We start from the raw sequence: 10,460 nt of genomic DNA, 5'->3' as shown, positions 1-10,460 counted from the left end.
TTTTAGTTGTAGCCACTCAAGTGTTTATGAAACAGTATCACACTGTGGTTTTGATTTGTATTTCCCTAATAGTTAATGATGTCAAACATCTTATCATGTGCTTTTTGATCATCTGTATATCTTCTTTGGAGAACTGTCTATTCAAGTCTTTTGCCCATTTAAAAAAATGGGTTGTTTCCTTTCTATTGTTGAGTTGTAGGACTTCTTTATGTATTCTGGATATTAAACCCTTATCAGATATGTAGTTTCCAAATATTTTCTCCCATTAAATAGATTGTCTTTTTACTTTCATGGTAAAGTCCTTTGATGAACAAAAATCTTGAATTTTGATGAGGTTCTATTTATCTATTTTTTAGTTTTGTTACTTGTGTTGTGGGTGTAAAGTCTAAGAAACCATCACCTAAAACAAGCTCCTGAAGATGCTTCCCCATGTTTTCTAAGGGCTTTATAGTCTCGGTTTTTATATTTAAGTCTTTGACCTATTTTGAGTCAATTTTTGTATATGGTGTGAGATTGCAGTCTACCTTCAATTCTTTGCATATGAATATCCATTTCTCCCAGCATCATTTGTTGAAAAGACTATTCTTTCCCAATTGAGTACTCTTGGAAGCCTGGTCAAAGATCAGTTGGTCATAGATGTGAGGGTCTTTTTCTAAACTCTCTATTCAACTCCACTGGTGTATATATATCCTTGTGCTAGTACCATGCTGCTTTTACCATTGTAGTTTTGTAATAACTTTTAAAGTCAGGAAGTGTGAGTCCTCTAACTTTGTTCTTTTTCAAGATGGTTTTAGCTATTTGGAGGTTGCTTAACCTTACAAATAAAAATGTTAAGCAATTTTATTGAGATTTATTCACATACCATGCAATCCACTGAAAGTGTAAATCAGTGGCTTTTAGTATAATCATAGCTGGGCATTCATCACCACAATCAAGTTTAGAACATTTTCATTACTCCACAAAGAAATCCCATACTCCTTAGCAATTATCTATCAATCACTTTATCCTTCCTCAGCCCTACATAATCATTAATCTAACTCTGTCACTATAGAGTTATTTATATTTGCATTTTGTTCATATGGAATCATACCATATGTAGTACTTTGTGTCTGGTTTCTTTCACGTAGCATGTTTTTTTCCCCCAATTATTGTTATTTGTTTATTTAGGGAAGTTATAAGTTTATATTAAAGTCATGCAAAAAATACAACATTGCCATATGTTCCCTATTGTGGACATTTTGCATTGGTGTGGTACCTTTGTTACAATTGATGAAAGAATATTAAAATATTACTGTTAACCATAGTCCATAGTTTGCATTAGGTGTATTTTTCCCATTACTAACCTATTATTAACACCTTGTACTAGAGATATACTTTTATTATAACTCATGATCTCATGAGAGAACATTCTTACGTATGTACTATTAAGCACAGTCATTGTCCACATTTGGGTTCACTGTGTTATAGAGTCCCATGTTTTATCCTCTAACTTTTCTTCTAGCAGCATACATAAACCAAAACTTCCCCCTTCAACCACATTCACAAAAAATTCACAGCTATTAATTACACTCAAAATAATGCACTGCCATCACCACTATCCATTTCCAAACATTACAATCAACCTAATCAGAAATTCTGCACAAATTAAGCATCTTCTCCCCATTCTCTACCCCAACTTTAACTCCTGGTAACCTAAATTCTAGTTTTTAACTCGATGTGTTTACTTATTATAATTGGTTCATATCAGTGAGACGATATAATATTTGTACTTTTGTATCTGGCTTATTTCACTCCACAGAATGTCCTCAAGGTTCATCCATGTCATGACATGCATCAGGGCTTCATCCCTTCTTACAGATTAATAATATTCTATCATATGTATATACCACATTTTGTTTTTCCATTTATCAGTTGATGGGCACTTAGGTTGCTTCCATCTTTTGGCAATTATGAATAATGCTGCTATGAACATGGGCTTGCAAATATCTGTTCAAGTTCCTGCTTTCAGTTCTTCTGGGTATATACCTAGTAGAGGGATGAAAATTCTATAATTAGCTTCCTGAGGTATGGCTAAACTGTATTGCACAGCAGTTGCACCACTTCACATTCCCATCAGAATGGAATGAGTTTTCTTATTTCTCCACATCCTCTCCAACCACATCCTCTCACTGTGGCTTTGATTTGCATTTCCCTAATAGCTAGTGATGTTGAGCATCTATTCATGTGTTTTTTTAACTATTTGTATTTCCTCTTTAGAGAAATGTCTATTCAGGAATTTTGTCAATTTTTAAAATGGGTTGCTTGTCTTTTTATTGTTGAGTTGTAGGTTTTCTTTTTATGTTCTGTTTTTTATGTTCATATTTTATCAGATATGTGATTTCCAAATATTTTTTACCATTGAGTAAGTTGTTTTTTCACTTTCTTGACAAAGTCCTTTGATGCACAAAAGCTTTTAATTTTGAGGAGGTCCCATTTATCTATTTTTTCTTTCATTGTTTGTGTTTTGGGTATAAAGTCTAAGAAACCATTGCCTACGAGATTTTGAAGATGCTTCCCTAGATTTTCTTCTAGGTTTTTTTTTTATGGTCCTGGCTCTTATATTTAGGTCTTTGATACATTTTGAGTTATTTTTGTATAAGATGTGAGATAGGTGTCCTCTTTCATTCTCTTGCATATGGATATCCAGATCTCCCAGCACTATTTGTTGAAGACTATCCTATCTGTCCCAGTTGAGTGGAATTGGCAGCTTTGTCAAATATCAATTGACCATATATGTAAGGGTCTATTTCTGAATACCCAATTCAATTTCATTGGTCAAGATACTAATCTTTATGCCAGTACCATGCTGCTTTGACCACTATGGCTTTGTAATATGCTTTAATGTCATGAAGAGTAAGTCCTCCAACTGTGTAGTTCTTCTCAAGAAGTTTTTGGCTACTCAGGATCCTTTAGCCTTCCAAATAAACTTGATGATTAACTTTTCCATTTCTGTGAAGAAAGTTGTTGGAATTCTGATTGGAACTGCACTGAATCTGTAAAGCAATTTGTGTAGAACTGACATCTTAATAATATTTAGTCTTCCATCCATGAGGATGGAACACTCTTCCATTTATTTAGGCTTTCTTTGATTTGTTTTAGCAATGTTTTGTAGTTTTCTGTGTATAAGCCCTTAATATTCTTGGTTAAATGTATTCCTAGATATTTGATTCTTTTAGTTGCTATTGTAAATGGCATTTTTCTTGATTTCCTCCTCATATTGCTCATTAGTAATTTTAGAAACACTACTGATTGATTTTGAGTCCTGCCACTTTGTTGAACTCATTTATTATCTTTAGTATCTTTGTTGTAGATTTATTTGGATTTTCTATATTTAGGATTGTTGGAGAAGCCATGAAATATTGCTAACATGGCTGCCGTGGCTGATGCAAGGCAACACAAAATGGCTGAGTACAGCCACTTACCCCCAGCCATCAGCTACCCAACAAGGATCATGTTTTCTGAAAATAGTGAAAGTTGTACTTCTTCCTTCTCAGTTTGGATGCCTTCATTAAATTTTCCTTGCCTAATTGCTCTAGGTAGATCTTCTAAACACAATGTGGAATAACATTGGTGACAGTGGATATCCTTGTCTTATTCCAGATTTAAGAGGGAAAACTTTCAGTCTTTCACCATTTATCATCTTGAGAAAGTTTCCTTCTATTCCTATCTTTTGAAGTAATTTTCTCAAGACAGGATGCTGAATTTTTTTTTTTGTCAAATGCATTTCCTACATCAATCGAGATAATCATGTGTATTTTTTCCATCAATTTGTTAATGTGGTGTATTACATTAATTTATTTTCTTGTTGAACCACCCTTGCATACTTGGGATAAAATCCACTTGATCATGGTGTATAATTCTTTTAATGTGCTGTTGGATTCAATTGGCAAGTATTTTGTTGAGGATTTTTGCATCTATATTCATTAGAGAAATTAGTCTGTAATTTTCTTTTCTCAAGGTATCTTTTTTGGCTTTAGTATTAGGGTGCTATTGGTTTTGTAACAGCAGTAGTGTTCCTTTCTCTTCAATTTTTTGAAGAGTATGAGCAGGATTGGTATTGATTCTTCTTGCATTTCTTGGCAGAAGTCACCTGAGAAGCTACAGGTGTGGTCCTGGGCTTTTCTTTGTTGGGAAGTTTTTGAAAACTGATCCAATTTCTTTACTTATAATTCATCTGTTGAGTTCTTCTATTGCTTCTAGAGTTAGTGTAGGTTGTTAGTGTGTTTCTAGGAATCTGTCCATTTATCTAAATTGTCTAATTTACTGGCATGCAGTTATTCATAGATCAACTCTATGATCCTTTTTATTTCTGTGGAGTCAATAGTAATGCTTCTCTCTCATTTTTATTTTATTTATTTGCATCTTCCCTCTTTTTTTCTTTGTCAGTCTAGCCAAGTGTTTGTCAATTTTATTGATCTTCACAAAAAAACATCTTTTGGTTTTGTTAATTCTCTCTGTCTTTTCAATTCTCCATTTCTTTTACTTCTGCTCTAATCTTTGTTACTTCTTTCCTTCTGCTTGCTTTGGGATTGTTTACTGTTCTTTTTCTAGTTCTTCCAGGTTTGCAATTAGGTCTCTGATTTCAGATCTTTCTTCTTTTTAATGTAGGTATTTTGGGCTATAAATTTCCCCATCAGCACTACCTTCATTGCACCCCATAAGTTTTGATATATTATGTTCTCATTTTAATTCATCTCAAGATATTTACTGTTTTCTGTTGCATTTTTTTGTTGACCCACTAATTATTTAAGAGTATAAAATTTTCAGTTCTCCACCTGTTATTGATTTCCAGCTTCATTCGATTTTTTTTTTTTTTTTGGCATGGGCAGGTACCGGGAATCAAATCTGGGTCTCTGGCATGGCAGGCGGGAACTCTGCCTGCTGAGTCACTGTGGCCCGCTCCTCATTCGATTTTTTTTTTTTTTTTAATTTGCTGCCATTTATATACTATATAAATTTTACATGCTGTATATTTACAGTGGGGCAAGTGCTTTTTTAATCTTTAAAAAAACAAAGATCAAACTTTAGACATCTCTGAACAACACAAACTGCATAAACCATACAGATTATTCAGATACAAACTGTATTAAATACAGTTTTCCCCACTCCATCTCCTGATGCAGGACCAGTGAATTAAAGTGTATCACAGTTTGATAGCATATCCATATTAAAAATAAAATCACAGTATGAATTTGTCTGTAACTAGAAACTTTAAGGGACCAAGCTGACAACTCAGACTCCAATATCATATAGTCGCGACAAGAGACACTGTATAAAAAAGTGTTATGTAATAAAAACATACTGTAGGCTTTACAAATAATGTTTGGATTATACATTCATAATGTAAATACTCATTATAACAGGTAAATTGATTGGAATAGTTCCACAAAGTTCAAAAACAGAACTTGTCTATAAAATACATCTTCAAATCTTGAATACAACTAAAATATGAAGGAAATTAGTTTCTAGTATCAGACATTATAGAAAACAGATCACTCTCAAAAGTCTAGTTGAGAGCTTGTGAATTTTTAAATAAGTCTTTAAATTAAATATACACACTGTCAGTTTGTACTTCTAATAATTCCATGGTTCCAGATGGCCTTGCACCAAATGTCTAACTTGGAGGAACATTACATGAAATACAAGGAATCAACCTGAGTCTGTAGTTAAGCAGCATTTGAGATGTTCTATTCCAGGGCGTTATTCTCAATGGGATTTTATATACACGGTATTTTACAATGGTCAGCAGTTGTAGAAAGTGTTCATCCATTTGGAATAGGGGGAATTAAGAAAAGGTAAAAACTAAAAAAAAAAGTTCTCCATGGTAAAATCTGTACAGTATTTACTAAAGAAGCACCACGCAGATTTGAACAAAGTTATTTTCTATATTTATAATTTAAGCTGAGTTGGGGATGGCTTCTGTTGAGCATGTTGAATCATGACTAGTGAAGTTTTTGTTTTGAGGCCAAGTTTTCAATCACCCTGGCCACACTCAAGAAGATGGTATTTGTCATCCCTGCTTTCCATCCTTAAATGTTTCGTTTTCTCACGGAAAGGTCCAGCACCTTCCAGAGGAAGGCCATCAGTGAGAGGGAAACTGCCCTCGGCTCTCTGGACATGGTCAACAGTCTCATAGCTAGTGGCCTTGGGTAAGTGGAGTTCTGAATCTTTAAAAAAGTCCTCTGATTTCTTTGAATGTCTCTTCTTTTTCTTTTTCTTTTTTTTGTGTCTGTGGAGGTCAGCATCAGAGTATGAGCCTGAAAGATCTGAATCCTGTTGGTGCCTGGACTCCTGATCGCGGTGCTTGTCTTTGGATTTCTTTTTCTTCTTTGATTTTTTGTGCTTCTTTACTTTTGGCTCCTCTAAATAATCCTTCTGTAAGCTTCTCCGGGTTTTCTTGTCTGCATTGCTGTCATTATTTTCTATACTATCATATATTCGTTTTCGTGACTTTACATTTTCATGTTCATGAAACCGATCAGAGAGATTACAATTGTTTTCTTCGGACAGAAAAGCAATTTTGTCATGGGAGTATCTCTCCGGGTACAGAGGAGGCGCGTGGGACAGGCCCGATCTGGGGCTGCTGAAATAGTGCCGCCCCTTCTCTTTAGCAGCCAGCTCATAGCCCTTCCTGCTCTCACAGTGGTCCTTATACGGCCGACCACCGTACTGGCCTTTATCGTGTTCGCGGTCACTGTGGAAGGGCTTCCAGCCCCTGCCATCCCGCACCGTGTAAGGAGCATACCTGCCATGGTAATAGCGACATCGGTCCCGCCTCATTTTATCGGGGTAATATTTTTCCCGGCCCCACGAGTGCTCACTTTGAGAGTGGTGGTACCTGCTCCAGTCCTGCTCTGAGGCGCTTCGATCGCGAGGGTGATGGTGGCTGTACATGCCCTGAGAGCGGCGCTCACAGGGGCTGGCCCTCTCCCCGCGGCATGGGTGATGCTGGCTCCCGCTGCAGTGCTCCGGCTTGGCGCGCTCCTGCTTAGCCCGCTCTCGGTCATAGCAGCGCCGCTTTCTGTGATAATGGCCCTCTGTTTTGCTCCTCTTCTCCCTTGTGTGTTCTCCACTGGAGGAACGATCCCTTCGGTTACGGTAATGTCCTCGATCAACTTTTCTGAGGCTACTGATTTTTTCCTTAACCGGAGAAGGGTCCTGAACTTTTGGCCCAGCTTTATTTTCTTCATATATCTCGCCACTGCTTTGCTCAATTCCCCCTTCTGAATGATTTTCTGTGATCTTGTCTAACTGAAGAGAAGGCAACTCATTTGTAGACACACCTGTGCTTTTAGAAAGGTCCTCCACTTCTTTGCATTTTTCTCTACTGATGTAAACTAACAGCTTCCGCTCACATTCATCCTCTGAATTCACTGAGGGAGCTGGGGTCAGTTTCTCCGTTATTTCCATGGGCACAGAGTCCTCTGGACTCTCTATTAACATCCCCTTTATATCTTGTGGAGGTTTGAGATGGTCATTTGCCAAATCCCCAGAATCACACAGTTTAGGAAATTGGCCATCCCCCGTAGTATTCTTGCTGGCGTTACAAAGATTACTGATACTGGGCAAAGACTCATCAGGATATGCTGAAATGTTTTCAGGTACAACTTCTTTGGTAGATTTGAGGCTGGGATCAGAAGGAGGCAAAGCCTTCTTTAACTTGCTGCTAAGACTGGGAACTGTCTCCATTTTCTCACTAGAATCTAGAGTGTTGCTGCCAGCCTCTACTTCTGCATCATGATCTTCTTTAAGAGTTCTGTCTATTCCAGTTGTACTTGTTTCATCTGTCAAGCCTTTCACTTTGTTATGTTTGAAGGTCTCTAAGATATTTTCTTCTGGGAGAGGTGGCAAAGGAGCAGGCATCAACTTGCCAGGTAGTCCATTTGCCTTAGAAAAGGGATTTTCTGAGTGTAGAGCAGGCTGGACTTGGCAACTGGCACCATCAAATGACAGGCCGTTTTCTTTCGGGTCGCTGTCTGTACTATTAGCACCATTTAGAGTAACAGATTCTTCAAGCTCATGCTGAGAAGCCTCGTCCTCTTCAGCATCTTGGCCAGAAGAACGAGAGCTCTCTATCGTACCGATACCATTTTCTTTGCCTAGTCCCTTTGACTCCTCATCAGATTCTTCGGATGATTCGGCACCATAAGGGACCAACACACTCGAGTTCAGCTTGGATTTGCCATTCATCACTGGCTTAGAACAAGACTCACCAGGGGTCATCATCTGTTTTGTTATTTTACTAGAAACTGACACTGTAGATGCATTCGAGGTAGACTGTATTGCAGAATTAGTAATGGTAGAAGAGGGAACAGGCTTGCTAGAATTCTCCAAAGAGCTGTTGTGATGGTTAGGCTGAGACTGACCTGGGCGAACAGGCAACTTGTTGTGAATACTGATAGTAATTTTTTGTTTCTTGGGATGTTCTGGAATAACTGAGGATCTGTTAACTGACCAGTTTTGAACAGAAGTTGAAGCATTAACAGGACTTGCCCTATTGACATTGGAATTACCATTAGGACTTGACATGGAACTACTTGGAGTTTCTTTCAATGGTCCAGTCCCATTTAAGTGAGGTGGATTCTTTATCATGTGCGAAGGAAGCTGTGGTCCAATAAATCCTGCTGCGGCCTGTTTATTATTGACAACCTGCTGACTGATGACCGGTCGAGGGGAGGACTGGCCTGGGCTGTGGGCGGAATGACTAAGTTCACCTCCGTTTTTCACATCATGGGACCTGATATAAAAGAGAACATAAGCTTGTTGACTGAGTACTGATCTAATATCACTGGTAGATACGATGGAGTCATTCATTTGATACCAGAGACCATTACTAGCTTTTATATAACAGAAGTAATGGCCAGCATGGCAATTAAAACCAGTGTGTACCAGTACTGCATATAGAACATAAATAATTGGTTCTCCATTAGGTTGAGACATGTATGGTCGAATATCAAGATACTCAGGATATTTCACATCCTTAGCAATTTTTCCACCAGTAAAATTTGCAAAACGTTTCAGAGAAAGTGTAAGAACATTGGATGACCTATGTATAGTAAATCTTTTCGAAGCTGGAACCATCTTTTTACACTTGCTACACTTGTAGGAGTTTTCACCATCGAGCTCTTCCGGCTTCACAAACTGCTCCAATGCCTTATTAACACTCTGAGCAGCCTTTATCTCCAATGTTATATCGAGATATGGATCAAACGTATCTGAAACGCCCTTGCAATTTAAACATTTGACTCTAGATCTTAGGTATCCTCCAAATATTTGACAAACGAATGTGGTAGCCTGGGTATGTCTGTCTAATTTATTGCTGCCATTCAAACATGCTTTTTGCATAGCATCAACAGTGTACTGAAGAAATTCATGGGCATCTTCTTGGTTTCCAAAACGAAAGTGCCTTGCTATACGCCACATCTCATTGATGACAAACATTGGTTTGATAACATCCCCAGGATTACTGAGTGCCTGGGTAATATGCGCTTGCATTGTACACAGCATACAAAATCCTTCTGCATGACATGTCTTGGAGTGTTCGTGTGATAGCATATAATTGGCAAGAGGCGGTGTGTAAGTTAAACACTGCAATGCTGCATTGGCGAAACAGGTATTGCCCAAGTTCTGGAGCCCAGCTCCAACTCTATGAGTTTGTTGCCACTTTAGACAAATCTTCTCAGATGGGAAAAGAACTTTTTGTGGAGGAGCAATGCCATCACCTAGGGCTTGATCCTTTTGTGGTGATAGCTTTGATTTATCAGGTACAGATGAATTTGAGTAAACTACAGCACCAGGTACTGGTCCTAAAGAAAGTGTGTGATTTGCAACATCATTTAACGAAGACACAGCACCCCAGCTGGCAGAACCTGCATCCATGTCTCCAGGTGAGACTGCTTCGGAACTGCCAGGCTGATTCTGAAACGCTGATGGTTCTGAAGATTCAGAAACTTTGTCAACTATGGTCATTGTTCAACTCTCGCCTCACCCACTTTTCAGGTAAGCTGGCTCCTCCTGCCCTGAAGATAAAGAACCGGACGGCGGCACACGCGCTTCCGAGACGCAGCCGGCCGGCCGGCAGCCTCCCCTCGAGGTGCCCGCGGCGCCCGGGCGCCCGGCGTGGGTAGCGCCGACTCTCGGTGGAGGGGCCGGGGGGAGCCCGCGCGGCGGCGGCGCCCGGGGTGGCAAAGTTTGCGTCTCTTTTGGGGACGGAGTGGGGGTGGGGAGGCCAGCCCGCCGCTGCGAGGGGCGCTCCGCGGCCGGAGGTGGCAGCCACGCGGGGGGCCGGCGGGCCGGGGACGCCCGGCAGCCCCGGGCGGCGGCCCTCTCATTCGATTTTTATCAGAGAAAGTACTTTGTATAATTTCTACTTTTTAAATTTATTGATGTTCATTTTGTGACCCAACATCCTGGAGTATGAG

General features: G+C 39.1%; 1 pseudogene; it reads right to left on the bottom strand.

Moving 5' to 3' along the window:
- Nucleotides 1-5,110: 5,110 nt before the first annotated feature.
- Nucleotides 5,111-10,043, bottom strand: LOC143671386 (ubiquitin carboxyl-terminal hydrolase 42 pseudogene; annotated as a pseudogene).
- Between the last annotated feature and the right edge of the window lie 417 nt (nt 10,044-10,460).

The sequence above is a fragment of the Tamandua tetradactyla genome, chromosome X, assembly GCF_023851605.1.
Source record: "Tamandua tetradactyla isolate mTamTet1 chromosome X, mTamTet1.pri, whole genome shotgun sequence".
NCBI classification, from domain to species: domain Eukaryota; kingdom Metazoa; phylum Chordata; class Mammalia; order Pilosa; family Myrmecophagidae; genus Tamandua; species Tamandua tetradactyla.
Note: the sequence above shows the minus strand (reverse complement) of the source record. Positions and strands in the feature narration are given on the sequence as shown.